This window comes from Chiloscyllium punctatum, chromosome 3, assembly GCF_047496795.1.
Source record: "Chiloscyllium punctatum isolate Juve2018m chromosome 3, sChiPun1.3, whole genome shotgun sequence".
Lineage (NCBI taxonomy): Eukaryota > Metazoa > Chordata > Chondrichthyes > Orectolobiformes > Hemiscylliidae > Chiloscyllium > Chiloscyllium punctatum.
In genome coordinates, this window is record NC_092741.1 from 16,337,118 (window position 1) to 16,356,877 (window position 19,760).

The window sequence follows — 19,760 nt, forward strand, 5'->3', positions numbered from 1 at the left end:
GAGTCACTTACTCCCTTCATCACACATACACTTTAATACAGAGTCACTTACTCCCCTTCATCACACATACACTTTAATACAGAGTCACTTACTCCCTTCATCACACATACACTTTAATACAGAGTCACTTACTCCCCTTCATCACACACAGACTTTAATACAGAATCATTTACTCCCTTCATCACACATAGACTTTAATACAGAGTCACTTACTCCCTTCATCACACATACACTTTAATACAGAGTCACTTACTCCCCTTCATCACACATACACTTTAATACAGAGTCACTTACTCCCTTCATCACACATACACTTTAATACAGAGTCACTTACTCCCCTTCATCACACACAGACTTTAATACAGAGTCACTTACTCCCTTCATCACACATACACTTTAATACAGAGTCACTTACTCCCTTCATCACACACAGACTTTAATACAGAGTCACTTACTCCCCTTCATCACACAGACACTTTAATACAGAGTCACTTACTCCCCTTCATCACACACAGACTTTAATACAGAGTCACTTACTCCCTTCATCACACATACACTTTAATACAGAGTCACTTACTCCCCTTCATCACACACAGACTTTAATACAGAGTCACTTACTCCCTTCATCACACATACACTTTAATACAGAGTCACTTACTCCCTTCATCACACACAGACTTTAATACAGAGTCACTTACTCCCCTTCATCACACATACACTTTAATACAGAATCACTTACTCCCCTTCATCACACATACACTTTAATACAGAATCACTTACTCCCCTTCATCACACATACACTTTAATACAGAGTCACTTACTCCTTCATCACACATACACTTTAATACAGAATCACTTACTCCCCTTCATCACACATACACTTTAATAGAGTCACTTACTCCCCTTCATCACACATACACTTTAATACAGAGTCACTTACTCCTTCATCACACATACACTTTAATACAGAGTCACTTACTCCCCTTCATCACACATACACTTTAATACAGAATCACTTACTCCCCTTCATCACACATACACTTTAATACAGAGTCACTTACTCCCCTTCATCACACATAGACTTTAATACAGAGTCACTTACTCCCCTTCATCACACATAGACTTTAATACAGAATCACTTACTCCCCTTCATCACACATAGACTTTAATACAGAATCACTTACCCCTTCATCACACATAGACTTTAATACAGAGTCACTTACTCCCCTTCATCACACATACACTTTAATACAGAGTCACTTACTCCCCTTCATCACACATAGACTTTAATACAGAGTCACTTACTCCCCTTCATCACACATACACTTTAATACAGCGTCACTTACTCCCTTCATCACACACAGACTTTAATACAGAGTCACTTACTCCCTTCATCACACATACACTTTAATACAGAATCACTTACTCCCTTCATCACACACAGACTTTAATACAGAGTCACTTACTCCCCTTCATCACATATACACTTTAATACAGAATCACTTACTCCCTTCATCACACACAGACTTTAATACAGAGTCACTTACTCCCCTTCATCACACACAGACTTTAATACAGAATCACTTACTCCCTTCATCACACATACACTTTAATACAGAGTCACTTACTCCCTTCATCACACATACACTTTAATACAGAATCACTTACTCCCTTCATCACACATACACTTTAATACAGAGTCACTTACTCCCTTCATCACACACAGACTTTAATACAGAGTCACTTACTCCCTTCATCACACATACACTTTAATACAGAATCACTTACTCCCCTTCATCACACATACACTTTAATACAGAATCACTTACTCCCTTCATCACACATACACTTTAATACAGAGTCACTTACTCCCTTCATCACACATAGACTTTAATACAGAGTCACTTACTCCCCTTCATCACACATACACTTTAATACAGTCACTTACTCCCCTTCATCACACATACACTTTAATACAGAATCACTTACTCCCCTTCATCACACATACACTTTAATACAGAATCACTTACTCCCCTTCATCACACATACACTTTAATACAGAGTCACTTACTCCCCTTCATCACACATACACTTTAATACAGAGTCACTTACTCCCTTCATCACACATACACTTTAATACAGAGTCACTTACTCCCCTTCATCACACATACACTTTAATACAGTCACTTACTCCCCTTCATCACACATACACTTTAATACAGAGTCACTTACTCCCCTTCATCACACATACACTTTAATACAGAGTCACTTACTCCCCTTCATCACACATACACTTTAATACAGAGTCACTTACTCCCTTCATCACACATACACTTTAATACAGAGTCACTTACTCCCTTCATCACACATACACTTTAATACAGAGTCACTTACTCCCCTTCATCACACATACACTTTAATACAGAGTCACTTACTCCCCTTCATCACACATACACTTTAATACAGAATCACTTACTCCCCTTCATCACACATACACTTTAATACAGAATCACTTACTCCCCTTCATCACACATACACTTTAATACAGAATCACTTACTCCCCTTCATCACACATACACTTTAATACAGAGTCACTTACTCCCTTCATCACACATACACTTTAATACAGAATCACTTACTCCCCTTCATCACACATACACTTTAATACAGAATCACTTACTCCCTTCATCACACATACACTTTAATACAGAATCACTTACTCCCCTTCATCACACATACACTTTAATACAGAATCACTTACTCCCCTTCATCACACATACACTTTAATACAGAGTCACTTACTCCCTTCATCACACATACACTTTAATACAGAATCACTTACTCCCCTTCATCACACATACACTTTAATACAGAATCACTTACTCCCCTTCATCACACATACACTTTAATACAGAGTCACTTACTCCCTTCATCACACATACACTTTAATACAGAATCACTTACTCCCCTTCATCACACATAGACTTTAATACAGAGTCACTTACCCCTTCATCACACATACACTTTAATACAGAGTCACTTACTCCCTTCATCACACACAGACTTTAATACAGAGTCACTTACTCCCTTCATCACACACAGACTTTAATACAGAGTCACTTACTCCCCTTCATCACACATACACTTTAATACAGAATCACTTACTCCCTTCATCACACACGTAGACTTTAATACAGAGTCACTTACTCCCTTCATCACACATAGACTTTAATACAGAGTCACTTACTCCCTTCATCACACATACACTTTAATACAGAATCACTTACTCCTTCATCACACATAGACTTTAATACAGAGTCACTTACTCCCTTCATCACACATACACTTTAATACAGAATCACTTACTCCTTCATCACACATAGACTTTAATACAGAGTCACTTACTCCCTTCATCACACATACACTTTAATACAGAGTCACTTACTCCCTTCATCACACATACACTTTAATACAGAATCACTTACTCCCTTCATCACACACAGACTTTAATACAGAGTCACTTACTCCCCTTCATCACACATACACTTTAATACAGAATCACTTACTCCCTTCATCACACATCAACTTTAATACAGAATCACTTACTCCCTTCATCACATATAGACTTTAATACAGAATCACTTACTCCCCTTCATCACACATAGACTTTAATACAGAATCACTTACTCCTCTCATCATTTTTTGGATTAGTGATGCCGGAAGAGCCCAGCAGTTCAGGCAGCATCCGAAAAGCAGCAAAATTGACGTTTTGGGCAAAGCCCTTCATCAGGAATAAAGGCAGAGAGCCTGAAGTGTGGAGAGATAAGCTGGAGGAGGGTGGGGTTGGGGAGTAAGTAGCATTGAGTCTTGTAGAGAGAGGAGGAAAACTTCATCAAGGCAGGCATCCTTGCAAGAGGATTTGCAGTCGGGTTAAAATCAACTAGGTAAAAACAATGACTGCAGATGCTGGAAACCAGATTTTAGATGAGTGGTGCTGGAAGGGCACAGCAGTTCAGGCAGCATCCGAGGAGAGGCAAAATTGGCGTTTCGGGCAAAAGGCCTTCATCGGAATAAAGGCAGAGAGACCTTAATACAGACAGAATCACTTACTCCCTTCATCACATATAGACTTTAATATAGAGTCACTTACTCCTTTCATCACACATAGTTTTTAATACAGAATCACATTCTCCCTTCATCACATATAGACGTTAACACTGACAGAATCACTTACTCCTTCATCACACATAGGCCTTAATACAGAATCACTTACTCCCTTCATCACACATAGATTTGAATACAGAATCACTTACTCCCTCCATCACCTGGACTTTAATACAGACAGAATCACATACTCCCTTCATCACACATAGACTTTAATACAGAATCACTTACTCCTTCATCACATATAGACTTTAATACAGAATCACTAACTGCCCTCATCACACATAGACTTTAATACAGAATCACTAACTGCCCTCATCACACATAGACTTTAATGCAGAATCACTATCTCCCTTCATCACATGTAGACATTAATACTGAATCACTTACTCCCTACTTCACACATAGATTTTAATACAGAATCCTTTACTCCTTCATCACACATAGACTTCAATATAGAATCACTTACTCCCTTCATCATTTTTTGGATTAGTGATGCTGGAAGACACATCAGTTAAGGCAGCATCCGAGGAGCAGCAAAATTGACGTTTCTGGCGAAAGCCCTTCATCAGGAATAAAGGCAGAGAGCCTGAAGCGTGGAGAGATAAGCTGGACAAGGGTGGGGGTGGGGAGAATGTACCATTGCGTCTTGTAGAGAGAGGAGGAAAACCTCTTCAAGGCAGGCATCCTTGCAACAGGATTTGCAGTCGGGTTAAAATCAACTAGGTAAAAACATTGACTGCAGAGGCTGGAAACCAGATTTTGGATTAGTGGTGCTGGAAGAGCACAACAGTTCAGGCAGCATCCGAGGAGCACCAAAATTGGCGTTTTGGGCAAAAGCCCTTCATCAGGAATAAAGGCAGAAAGACTTTAATACAGACAGAATCACTTACTCCCTCCATCACCTAGACTTTAATACAGACAGAATCACATACTCCCTTCATCACACATAGACTTTAATACAGAATCACTAACTGCTTTCATCACACATAGACGTTAATACAGGATCACTTCCTCCCTTCATCACACATAGATTTTAATACAGAATCATGTACTCCTTCATCACACATAGACTTCAATATAGAATCACTTACTCCCTTCATCACACATAGACTTTAATATAGAATCACTTACTCCTTCATCACATATAGACTTTAATACAGAATCATCACACCTAGGCTTTTAATACAGACAAAATTACTTCCTCCCTGCATCACATATAGACTTCAATACAGAATCACTTACTCCCTTCATCACATTCAGACTTTTTATTTGCACTCACCATTCATGATCGATCGTGTCCATTTCGAGTTTTAAAAGTCGCTCGTCGACAGAATGAAAACCCCTATCCAGCGAAACCACAGCCAGAAGATCTAAAATGGGGACGGTAAAACAATAAAAAGATTTAAAATACCATTGTGAAGCAGAATCCTCAGCGAGGGACAAAATGAGAGAGGGCTATCAACCATTTCGACTAGGTATTCCCTCATCATTTGTTGATTGTAGCGTGCTCTTTATTTAATTTACACCAACTTACCCTCCACCAATTAACTTATGTGACCTAAAACACAGTATCTTTATTAATAAAACCCGAAAACTTAAAATTAGCAAATCGACCTGTTTAAAATCACTAAAACTATTTAAAACTAATAAATTTAAAATATCTTAAAATCTAGAAAAGTCTAGCATCACAAGTCGAACGGAGTTGTTACAAGTCCATAAAAATTCGTAAGAGTTCAAGGGTTAAAGATAAGGTTAAGTTGGTAATGTTCTGGGCGAAGGATTACTACTTCTCAATCCCGAGAGTCTTCATCAACTCTGAGTTTTTAGAGTGCCATTTCCCTCGGGCTCCCATCACAAACCCATAGAAGGATAACTTTCCTCTACCTGTAAGGTTCATTCTCAAGATGTTTGTATTTGTTTGTCTTCTCCTCCCATGCCTCTTCGAGGGAGTTTATTTGAAAATCGGACCTAACTGTCACATCAATAATGATTATCTGCTGTTCTTTCGTTACAATGAGGTCCGGTATCCAGAGTTTCCCGTCCTCATCTTTGTTCCTGGGTTCGATATAGATTGTCCACCCATATTTCTTAATATATTTCACTAGTTCCTCACTTATTCTGTTATGCCTTTTTATCCTCATATTTTTAACAAAAGGGCACCATCCGGAGATATGTGCGACAGTTTCTGAGGAATCCTTACATCTACAACAATTCTTCACGCTGAATGGCCTGCCATACGCTAACATCGCTCTTGTTGGAAATAAGTTTCTTCGTAAAAGCAATGAATTAATCACTTTCGACGTTTTCATATGATCCATTCTCTTCAACCAATTATTCGAGATACTATCGTTGTTATAATAATGTACGCCCGCTCCTTGGCAGGGGAGGGCCATCCATCTCTGTACTTCAACTGTCCTCCAATTTGCATAATTCAAACTAACCAATTCCTCCAACTCATCCTCTTGTTCCGTCATAGTATCTCCGACAATCGATCCTGGGTTCCAAACATTCTTCAAAGCTTTTAAGTTGCTCATCTTCTGCATTCTTTCCTTCAAACTACTACCCTCAAAGTGAAATGAGGCATGTAGTATTTCATCTGTTGAGTTCTGCTGTGTACCATACTTCCTCATGATCGAAATTGGTATGAATACTGTCAATCGATTTAATGACAGGCCACCGTCACGGGCTTTTGCATATAGCACCCCATCCGTAATCGATTGAGGCAGATGTAAAATTTCCTTCGCCGCATTTTTAATAATATTATCTAGTTTATTAAGATGATTAGAAGAGACTTCCGATAAAATTAGATAAAAGTACATTCTTGGGATAAAATACGTTTTTAAAATTTCAAATTTCTGGCCAGGTTTTAAAGGTGAGCTCTTCAAACTCTTTATCCATATCTCTAGTTGGTTCTCCCACTCCACACTACTGATTCCTACCCATGGGTCAATTTTGGCCCCCAGATATTTATCAGTCGTGCCAGGTTCTATAAATTGAATCTCCCCACCATTAATATTCCATTTTACTACATTGTTGTATACAAAGGTTTTGTTTTTATGGGTAAGATAAAAGCCCGTAGTTTTGTTAATATTAATTTCCATACCGGTATTATTGCAGAATTTCTCTACCAATTTTAGATTGCACCACATCCCCTCATATGTTTGACTGAGTAGAGCAATGTCATCTGCGAACGCCAGCGTCGCACAATGACCGCTCTTCCCATCTTCCCCTAAGAAGATACCGTTTTGCTTTTCCTCTATTGTGCATAGTAGGGGGTCCATTACTATGTTGAATAAAATAGGTGACAACGCGTCACCTTGTTTTACTCCCCTCAAAATGGGAATATTCCCAGTTTTACATTTTGAGCCCTCTACTTGGGTAGAATTATTATTATATAAATCTGTTATTAATTTGATAAATAATGCTGGCAGATGAAGTCTTTTTAAAGCGGTAATAATTAGTTTATGTCCTATAGTATCGAACGCCTTTGCAAAGTCTATGAATACTACCGCTAGATCTCTCTTTCTCTTTTTTGCACCTTTCATGATATTCTCTCGGATCTTAATGTTCTCTTCGCATCCTGAGATACCCGACATAAAGCCTTTCTGTCTTTTATTCAAGTTTATTGCCTTGCTGAATCGACCCGCGACGATTTTAGTAAATAATCTGAGCAGGATTGGGTCAATGGTAATTAGCCTCCAATTATTTATATCTCGAAGTTTATCTTCACTGCTCGTTTTTGGGATTAAAACTGTTCTACTCATTTTTAGCCTTGTTGGGATCCTACCACTACGTATCCAAATACTATATAGCCTAGGCAGTAACAAGTTGTCTTTGTTAAAAATATTAATAATCTCCCTCAAAGTTGCCCCGTCGGGTCCTGTGGCGGTGTTTACATCCATCGCCCTTAAGGCCTGAACGACTTCTTCCACTGCCACCGGACCCGTTAGGGCACTCTCCAGGGATTTCTCTCCTAATTTATTGTACTTGGCAAAGCCCCTCAAATTATTCTTATCATTAATAGTCGTTAATTTCTCCTTAAAATACACCTCTAAATCCTTTTCACTTAGGGGGCATTTACTATTAACGGGGGCTCCCATAAGGGTTCTTGCCAAGTACTGTCTCTTATTTTTATATAAAACTTGTGCTTCTTTAAATTTACCTTTCTTTGTACTATATCTTCGTGAAGCATTATTCACCTTTTTAAATTTCCTTCGACCATTATCCTTTTCTGTAACATTAGTTCTATCATTGTTCTTCTTCCTTTCCTTTTCCTTTCTCTTAACTAGCTTACCCACTACCTCATCCATAATACTATCTAACTCTTTACCACCTTTCTTACTTGTTTTCAAATCTTCTTCCATTATCTTTATCAGATCTATAACTGAGCCACCTGGACATTCTCTAATTTTCGTAATGTCCTGATTTTTACCTTCCCCTCTTCCACTATCGGACAGTACTTCATTTTCACTTCTATTCTTGTCCTCTCCTTCTCCTTCATCACTGTCGTCAGGGAACTCCTCCAAATTTAAATCCTTCTTGCTAGATTTCTTTTTATTTATCAATCGCCTCTTATCCGAAATTTGTTTGGCAGTCTTGGACCCCATCCTATCCGCAATCATTTTGTTTATATTCTTACAGCCAACAAGTTCCGCTTCCAATCTTTGCAGCATTTCAATTTCCTCACTGGACCACACCCCTCTTCTATTACCTCCCTTATTATCTAACTTTTCCTTCCGTTCTACATTACCCCTTTTCCTTTTCTCATTTCTTAGACTCGGGTGCACATGCCTTTCGTGCTGCCCCAGACCTCTAGCCGTTTTGAATTTCGATGGGCAAAGCTCACAGTGATAAAGATTCTCTACCTCTTCTTCCTGACCCTTATTATTAATATTACTCGTTCCTACACTCTCAACCTCCCCTCTACTACATTTAGGATAATGGCACGCTACTGCCTGATAACTACCCTCCCATTTGCATTTATTACACCTTACCCTGACCGACTTAATCCCTCGACATACTTTAAGATGGTTTCTAAATAACCCAGTAGTATTGTAGATATTCTTACAATAACTACACTTAAAGTTCTCTATAAGGTAATTAATGAAAATTTCCAATTTATCGGTTTCTCTAATTAATGGGTGAATAATCTTTTCCTTGTCTCCCTCATCTTGTCTCTCTACGACTCCGCTTCGACTAAAATCAAAAGGCCCTTTAAAATTCTAGTTAAAAACAGTCCGGCTATTAAATGGACCTGATTGAAGAGGGGCCTTCTCTATCAATCCTACCACTCGAATATTGTCCTGATTATTCTGGACTATTTTTACGGCTTCCCCGTGCCTGCCCGAGGATAGCCTAGCCGGAATAATTCTTAAGGTCTCATCCGTCTGTGTTTGGGTTGAGACGGATTGTCTAGTTCGGTTTTGGCTAGCACATTTTGCACACGGAGCCGCCAATAGCCACCGTGCGGGGCGGTTGTTTACCCGGTCTCCCACCCAACCGGATATTCTGGAATCGGCCATACACGCCTCAACCAAATTTGTTTCTCGCAGACCGAAAAGGTCAACAGCCGTCTCGTATCTTTCACAGGAACAGGTCGTATTAGCCGGCCTAATCCGAGTAACGCTCAGACAACGGTAAAACGATAAAACCGCCTGTGGCGTAAAAGTATAAGTAAAATCAGGTAAAACCAAAGATAAAACAATGGTAAAACGCTGATAAAACGCGACTAAGACACCAACAAACAGCTTAAAATCGCCACCGTCCAGAGCCTCCTCGTTTCGGTCGTTACCAGGGGGAACCACGTGGAGGTTCGACCTGACTTTGCAGTTGATAAATACGTAAAAACAACTGCAAAGGTGACTACGCAGGCAGTGATCTGAGACCAAAACCAAAACACACTGTAGAGAATCACTTACTCCCTTCATCACATATAGACTTTAATACAGAATCACTAACTGCCCTCATCACACATAGACTTTAATACAGAATCACTTACTCCCTACTTCACACATAGATTTTAATACAGAATCCTTTACTCCTTCATCACACATAGACTTTCGTATAGAATCACTCATTCACTTCATCACTCACAGACTTTAATACAGAATCACTTACTCCTTTATCACACAGAGAGTTTAATATAGAATCACTTACTCCTTTATCACATATCGACTTTAATACAGAATCATCACACCTACGCTTTTAATACAGACAGAATTACTTACTCCCTGCATCACATATAGACTTTAATACAGAATCACTTACTCCTTCATCACACATAGACTTTCATAGAGAATCACTTACTCCTTCATCACACATAGACTTTCATGCAGAATCACTTACTCCCCTCATCATTTTTTGGATTAGTGATGCCGGAAGACACATCATTTAAAGCAGCATCCGAGGAGTAGCAAAATTGACGTTTCTGGCGAAAGCCCTTCATCAGGAATAAAGGCAGAGAGCCTGAAGCATGGAGAGACAAGCTGGACGAGGGTGGGGGTGGGGAGAATGTACCATTGCGTCTTGTAGAGAGAGGTGGAAAACCTCTTCAAGGCAGGCGTCCTTGCAAGAGGATTTGCAGTCGGGTTAAAATCAAGTAGGTAAAAACATTGACTGCAGAGGCTGGAAACCAGATTTTGGATTAGTGGTGCTGGAAGAGCACAACAGTTCAGGCAGCATCCGAGGAGCACCAAAATTGGCGTTTCGGGCAAAAGCCCTTCATCAGGAATAAAGGCAGAAAGACTTTAATACAGACAGAATCACTTACTCCCTTCATCACACATAGGCGTTAATACAGAATCATTTACTCCTTCATCACACATAGTCTTTAATACAGAATCACTTACTCCCATCATCACATATAGACTTTAATCCAGACAGAATCACTTACTCCCTTCCTCACATATAGACTTTTACACAGAATCACTTACTCCCTTCATCACACATAGATTTTAATATAGAATCACGTACTCCTTCATCACACATACACTTTAATACAGAATCACTTACTCCCTTCATCACACATAGATTTTAATATAGAATCACGTACTCCTTCATCACATATACACTTTAATACAGAATCACTTACTCCCCTCATCACACATAGACTTTAATACAGAATCACTTACTCCCCTCATCACACATTGACTTTAATACAGAATCACTTCCTCCCTTCATCACACATAGACTTTAATACAGAATCACTTACTCCCGACTTCACACATAGATTTTAACACAGAATCATTTACTCCTTCATCACACATAGACTTTAATACAGAATCACTTACTCCCCTTCATCACACATAGACTTTAATATAGAATCACTCATTCCCTTCATCACACATAGACTTTAATATAGAATCACTTACTCCTTCATCACATATAGACTTTAATATCAACAGAATCACTTACTCCCTTCATCACATATAGACTTTAATACAGAATCACTTACTCCTTCATCACACATAGACTCTAATACAGAATCACTTACTCCCTTCATCACACATAGACTTTAATATAGAATCACTTACTCCTTCATCACATATAGACTTTAATATCAACAGAATCACTTACTCCCTTCATCACATATAGACTTTAATACAGAATCACTTACTCCCCTTCATCACACATAGACTTTAATATAGAATCACTCGTTCCCTTCATCACACATAGACTTTTACACAGAATCACTAACTGCCCTCATCACACATAGTCTTTAATACAGAATCGCATTCTCCCTACATCACATATAGACTTTAATACAGAATCACTTACTCCCTTCATCACACATCGACTTTAATATCGAATCACTTACTCCTTCATCACATATAGACTTTAATACAGAATCATCACACCTACGCCTTTAATACAGACAAAATTACTTACTTCCTGCATCACATATAGACTTCAATACAGAATCATTTACTCCTTCATCACACATAGACTTTTACACAGAATCACTTACTCCCTTCATCACACATAGATTCAAAATAGATTCACTAACTGCCCTCATCACACATAGTCTTTAATACAGAATCGCATTCTCCCTACATCACATATAGACTTTAATACAGAATCACTTACTCCCTTCATCACATGTAGACATTAATAAAGAATCACTTACTCCCGACTTCACACATAGATTTTAATACAGAATCATTTACTCCTTCATCACACATAGAGTTCAATATAGAATCACTTAATCCCTTCATCACACATAGACTTTCATATAGAATCACTCATTCCCTTCATCACTCATAGACTTTAATACAGAATCACTTACTCCTTTATCACACATAGAGTTTAATATAGAATCACTTACTCCTTCATCACATATAGACTTTAATACAGAATCATAACAATTCGGCTTTTAATAAAGACAGAATTACTTACTCCCTGCATCACATATAGACTTTAATACAGAATCACTTACCCCTTCATCACACATAGACTTTCATAGAGAATCACTTACTCCTTCATCACACATAGACTTTCATAGAGAATCACTTACTCCTTCATCACACATAGACTTTCATAGAGAATCACTTACTCCTTCATCACACATAGACTTTCATAGAGAATCACTTACTCCTTCATCACACATAGACTTTCATAGAGAATCACTTACTCCTTCATCACACATAGACTTTCATAGAGAATCACTTACTCCTTCACACACATAGACTTTCATAGAGAATCACTTACTCCTTCATCACACATAGACTTTCATGCAGAATCACTTACTCCCCTCATCATTTTTTGGATTAGTGATACCGGAAGACACATCATTTAAAGCAGCATCTGAGGAGCAGCAAAACTGACGTTTCTGGCGAAAGCCCTTCATCAGGAATAAAGGCAGCGAGCCTGAAGCGTGGAGAGATAAGCTGGACGAGGGTGGGGGTGGGGAGAATGTACCATTGCGTCTTGTAGAGAGAGGAGGAAAACCTCTTCAAGGCAGGCATCCTTGCAAGAGGATTTGCAGTCGGGTTAAAATCAACTAGGTAAAAACAATGACTGCAGAGGCTGGAAACCAGATTTTGGATTAGTGGTGCTGGAAGAGCACAACAGTTCAGGCAGCATCCGAGGAGCACCAAAATTGGCGTTTTGGGCAAAAGCCCTTCATCAGGAATAAAGGCAGAGAGACTTCAATACAGACAGAATCACTTACTCCTTTCATCACACATAGACTTTAATACAGAATCACTTACTCCCTTCATCACATATAGACTTTAATCCAGAATCATTTACTCCATCATCACACATAGACTTTAATACAGAGTCACTTACTCCCCACATCACACATAGACTTTAATACAGACAGAATCCCATATTCCCTTCATCACACATAGACTTTAATACAGAATCACTTACTCCCCACATCACATATAGACTTTATTACAGAATCACTTACTCACTTCATCACACATAGACGTTAATAGAGAATCACTAACTCCCCTCATAACTCATAGACTTTAATACAGAATCACTTTTTCCCTTCATCACACATAGACTTTAATAGAGAATCATTTACTCCTTCATCACACATAGACTTTAATACAGAATCACTTTTTCCCTTCATCACATATAGACTTTAATAGAGAATCATTTACTCCTTTCATCACACATCGACTTTAATACAGAATCACTTACTCCCCTCATCACACATAGACTTTAATAGAGAATCATTTACTCCTTCATCACACATAGACTTTAATACAGAATCACTTACTCCCCTTCATCACAGATAGACTTTAATATAGAATCACTCGTTCCCTTCATCACACATAGACTATAATATAGAATCACTTACTCCCCTTCACACACATAGACTTTAATACAGAATCACTTACTCCTCTCATCATTTTTTGGATTAGTGATGCTGGAAGACTCAGCAGTTCAGGCAGCATCCGAGGAGCAGCAAAATTGACGTTTCGAGCGAAAGGCCGTCATCAGGAATAAAGGCAGAGAGCCTGAAGCGTGGAGAGATAAGCTGGAGGAGGGTGGGGTTGGGGAGAAAGCACCATTGCGTCTTGTAGAGAGAGGAGGAAAACTTCTTCAAGGCAGGCATCCTTGCAAGAGGATTTGCAGTCGGCTTAAAATCAACTAGGTAAAAACAATGACTGCAGATGCTGGAAACCAGATTTTGGATTAGTGGTGTGGGAAGGGCACAGCACTTCAGGCAGCATCCGAGGACAGCCAAGTTGGCGTTTCAGGCAAAAGCCCTTCATCAGGAACAAAGGCAAAGAGACTTTAATACAGACAGAATCACTTACTCCCTTCATCATATTTAGACTTTAATACAGAGTCACTTACTCCTTTCATCACACATAGACTACAATACAGAATCACTTTCTCCCTTCATCACACATAGACTTTAATACAGAATCATTTACTCCTTCATCACACATAGACTTTAATACAGAATCACATTCTCCCTTCATCACATATAGACTTTAATACAGAATCACTTACTCCCTTCATCACACGTAGACATTAATACAGAATCACTTACTCCCGACTTCACACATAGATTTTAATACAGAATCATTTACACCTTCATCACACATAGGCTTCAATATAGAATCACTCATTCCCTTCATCACACATAGACTTTAATATAGAGAGAATCACATACTCCTTCATCACATATAGACTTTAATACAGAATCACTTCCTCCCTTCATCCCACATAGACTTTAATACAGAATCATTTACTCCTTCATTACACATAGACTTTAATATAGAATCACTTACTCCCTTCATCACACATAGACTTCAATATAGAATCACTCATTCCTTTCATCACACATAGACTTTAATATAGACAGAATCGCATTCTCCCTTCATCACATATAGACTTTAATACAGAATCACTTACTCCCTTCATCACATATAGACTTTAATTCAGAATCACTTACTCCCTACTTCACACATAGATTTTAATACAGAATCATTTACTCCTTCATCACACATAGAATTCAATATAGATTCACTTACTCCCTTCATCCCACATAGACTTTAATACAGAATCATTTACACCTTCATCACACATAGACTTTAATATAGAATCACTTACTCCCTTCATCACACATAGACTTTAATACAGAATCACTTACTCCCTTCATCACATATAGACTTTAATTCAGAATCACTTACTCCCTGCATAACATATAGACTTTAATACACAATCACTTACTCCCCTCATCACACATAGACTTTAATAGAGAATCACTTACTCCCTTCATCACATATAGACTTTAATTCAGAATCACTTACTCCCTTCATCACATATAGACTTTAATACAGAATCACTTACTCCCCTCATCACACATAGACTTTAATACAGAATCACTTGCTCCCTACTTCACACATAGATTTTAATACAGAATCATTTACTCCTTCATCACACATAGACTTTTACACAGAATCACTTACTCCTTCATCACACATAGATTTTAATATAGAATCATTTACTCCCTTCATCACATATTGACTTTAATATAGACTCACTTACTCCTTTCATCACACATAGAATTTAATACAGATTCACTTACTCCCCTCATCACATATAGACTTTAATACAGACACAATCACATACTCCCTTCATCACACATAGACTTTAATCCAGAATGATTTACTCCTTCATCACACATAGACTTTAATCCAGAATCATTTACTCCTTCATCACACATAGACTTTAACACAGAATCACTTACTCATTCATCACACATAGATTTTAATATAGAATCAGTTTCGCGTTCATCACATATAGACTTTAATACAGAATCATCACAGCTAGTCTTTAATACAGACAGAATCATTTACTCCCTTCACCACATATAGACTTTCATACAGAATCACTTACTCCCCTCATCACACATAGACTTTAATACAGACAGAATCACATACTCCCTTCATTACATATAGACTTTAATACAGAATCAGATACTCCCTTCATCACACGTATGCTGTAATACAGAATCACTTACTCCCTTCATCACACATAGACGTTTAAACAGAATTACTTCCTCTATTCATCACACATAGATTTTAATATAGAATCACTTACTCCTTCACACACATAGACTTTAATACAGAATCACTTACTCCTCTCATCATTTTTTTGGATTAGTGATGCCGGAAGACACAGCAGTTCAGGCAGCATCCGAGGAGTAGCAAAAGTGACGTTTCGAGCGAAAGGCCGTCATCAGGAATAAAGGCAGAGAGCCTGAAGCGTGGAGAGATAAGCTGGAGGAGGGTGGGGGTGGGGAGAATGCACCATTGCGTCTTGTAGAGAGAGGAGGAAAATTTCTTCAAGGCAGGCATCCTTGCAAGAGGATTTGCAGTCGGGTTAAAATCAACTAGGTAAAAACAATGACTGCAGATGCTGGAAACCAGATTTTAGATTAGTAGTGTGGGAAGGGCACAGCAGTTCAGGCAGCATCCGAGGACAGCCAAGTTGGCGTTTCGGACAAAAGCCCTTCATCAGGAACAAAGGCAAAGAGACTTTAATACAGACAGAATCACTTACTTCCTTCATCACATTTAGACTTTAATAAGGGGGGATGTGACTACAGTGTGTTTTGGTTTCGGTCTCAGATCACTGCCTGCGTAGTCACCTTTGCAGTTGTTTTTACGTATTTATCAACTGCAAAGTCAGGTCGAACCTCCACGTGGTTCCCCCTGGTAACGACTGAAACGAGGAGGCTCTGGACGGTGGCGATTTTAAGCTGTTTGTTGGTGTTTTAGTCGAGTTTTATCAGCGTTTTACCATTGTTTTATCTTTGGTTTTACCTGATTTTACTTATACTTTACGCCACGGGCGGTTTTATCATTTTACCGTTGTCTGAGCGTTACTCGGATTAGGCCGGCTAATACGACCTGTTCCTGTGAAAGATACGAGACGGCTGTTGACCTTTTCGGTCTGCGAGAAACAAATTTGGTTGAGGCGTGTATGGCCGATTCCAGAATATCCGGTTGGGTGGGAGACCGGGTAAACAACCGCCCCGCACGGTGGCTATTGGCGGCTCCGTGTGCAAAATGTGCTAGCCAAAACCGAACTAGACAATCCGTCTCAACCCAAACACAGACGGATGAGACCTTAAGAATTATTCCGGCTAGGCTATCCTCGGGCAGGCACGGGGAAGCCGTAAAAATAGTCCAGAATAATCAGGACAATATTCGAGTGGTAGGATTGATAGAGAAGGCCCCTCTTCAATCAGGTCCATTTAATAGCCGGACTGTTTTTAACTAGAATTTTAAAGGGCCTTTTGATTTTAGTCGAAGCGGAGTCGTAGAGAGACAAGATGAGGGAGACAAGGAAAAGATTATTCACCCATTAATTAGAGAAACCGATAAATTGGAAATTATAATTAATTACCCTATAGAGAATTTTAAGTGTAGTTATTGTAAGAATATCTACAATACTACTGGGTTATTTAGAAACCATCTTAAAGTATGTCGAGGGTTTAAGTCGGTCAGGGTAAGGTTTAATAAATGCAAATGGGAGGGTAGTTATCAGGCAGTAGCGTGCCATTATCCTAAATGTAGTAGAGGGGAGGTTGAGAGTGTAGGAACGAGTAATATTAATAATAAGGGTCAGGAAGAAGAGGTAGAGAATCTTTATCAATGTGAGCTTTGCCCATCGAAATTCAAAACGGCTAGAGGTCTGGGGCAGCACGAAAGGCATGTGCACCCGAGTCTAAGAAATGAGAAAAGGAAAAGGGGTAATGTAGAACGGAAGGAAAAGTTAGATAATAAGGGAGGTAATAGAAGAGGGGTGTGGTCCAGTGAGGAAATTGAAATGCTGCAAAGATTGGAAGCGGAACTTGTTGGCTGTAAGAATATAAACAAAATGATTGCGGATAGGATGGGGTCCAAGACTGCCAAACAAATTTCGGATAAGAGGCGATTGATAAATAAAAAGAAATCTAGCAAGAAGGATTTAAATTTGGAGGAGTTCCCTGACGACAGTGATGAAGGAGAAGGAGAGGACAAGAATAGAAGTGAAAATGAAGTACTGTCCGATAGTGGAAGAGGGGAAGGTAAAAATCAGGACATTATGAAAATTAGAGAATGTCCAGGTGGCTCAGTTATAGATCTGATAAAGATAATGGAAGAAGATTTGAAAACAAGTAAGAAAGGTGGTAAAGAGTTAGATAGTATTATGGATGAGGTAGTGGGTAAGCTAGTTAAGAGAAAGGAAAAGGAAAGGAAGAAGAACAATGATAGAACTAATGTTACAGAAAAGGATAATGGTCGAAGGAAATTTAAAAAGGTGAATAATGCTTCACGGAGATATAGTACAAAGAAAGGTAAATTTAAAGAAGCACAAGTTTTATATAAAAATAAGAGACAGTACTTGGCAAGAACCCTTATGGGAGCCCCCGTTAATAGTAAATGCCCCCTAAGTGAAAAGGATTTAGAGGTGTATTTTAAGGAGAAGTTAACGACTATTAATGATAAGAATAATTTGAGGGGCTTTGCCAAGTACAATAAATTAGGAGAGAAATCCCTGGAGAGTACCCTAACGGGTCCGGTGGCAGTGGAAGAAGTCGATCAGGCCTTAAGGGCGATGGATGTAAACACCGCCACAGGACCCGACGGGGCAACTTTGAGGGAGATTATTAATATTTTTAACAAAGACAACTTGTTACTGCCTACGCTATATAGTATTTGGATACGTAGTGGTAGGATCCCAACAAGGTTAAAAGTGAATAGAACAGTTTTAATCCCAAAAACGAGCAGTGAAGATAAACTTCGAGATATAAATAATTGGAGGCTAATTACCATTGACCCAATCCTGCTCAGATTATTTACTAAAATCGTCGCGGGTCGATTCAGCAAGGCAATAAACTTGAATAAAAGATAGAAAGGCTTTATGTCGGGTATCTCAGGATGCGAAGAGAACATTAAGATCCGAGAGAATATCATGAAAGGTGCAAAAAAGAGAAAGAGAGATCTAGCGGTAGTATTCATAGACTTTGCAAAGGCGTTCGATACTATAGGACATAAACTAATTATTACCGCTTTAAAAAGACTTCATCTGCCGGCATTATTTATCAAATTAATAACAGATTTATATAATAATAATTCTACCCAAGTAGAGGGCTCAAAATGTAAAACTGGGAATATTCCCATTTTGAGGGGAGTAAAACAAGGTGACGCGTTGTCACCTATTTTATTCAACATAGTAATGGACCCCCTACTATGCACAATAGAGGAAAAGCAAAACGGTATCTTCTTAGGGGAAGATGGGAAGAGCGGTCATTGTGCGACGCTTGCGTTCGCAGATGACATTGCTCTACTCAGTCAAACATACGAGGGGATGAGGTGCAATCTAAAATTGGTAGAGAAATTCTGCAATAATACCGGTATGGAAATTAATATTAACAAAACTAAGGGCTTTTATCTTACCCATAAAAACAAAACCTTTGTATACAACGATGTAGTAAAATGGAATATTAATGGTGGGGAGATTCAATTTATAGAACCTGGCACGACTGATAAATATCTGGGGGCCAAAATTGACCCATGGGTAGGAATCAGTAGTGCGGAGTGGGAGAACCAACTAGAGATATGGATAAAGAGTTT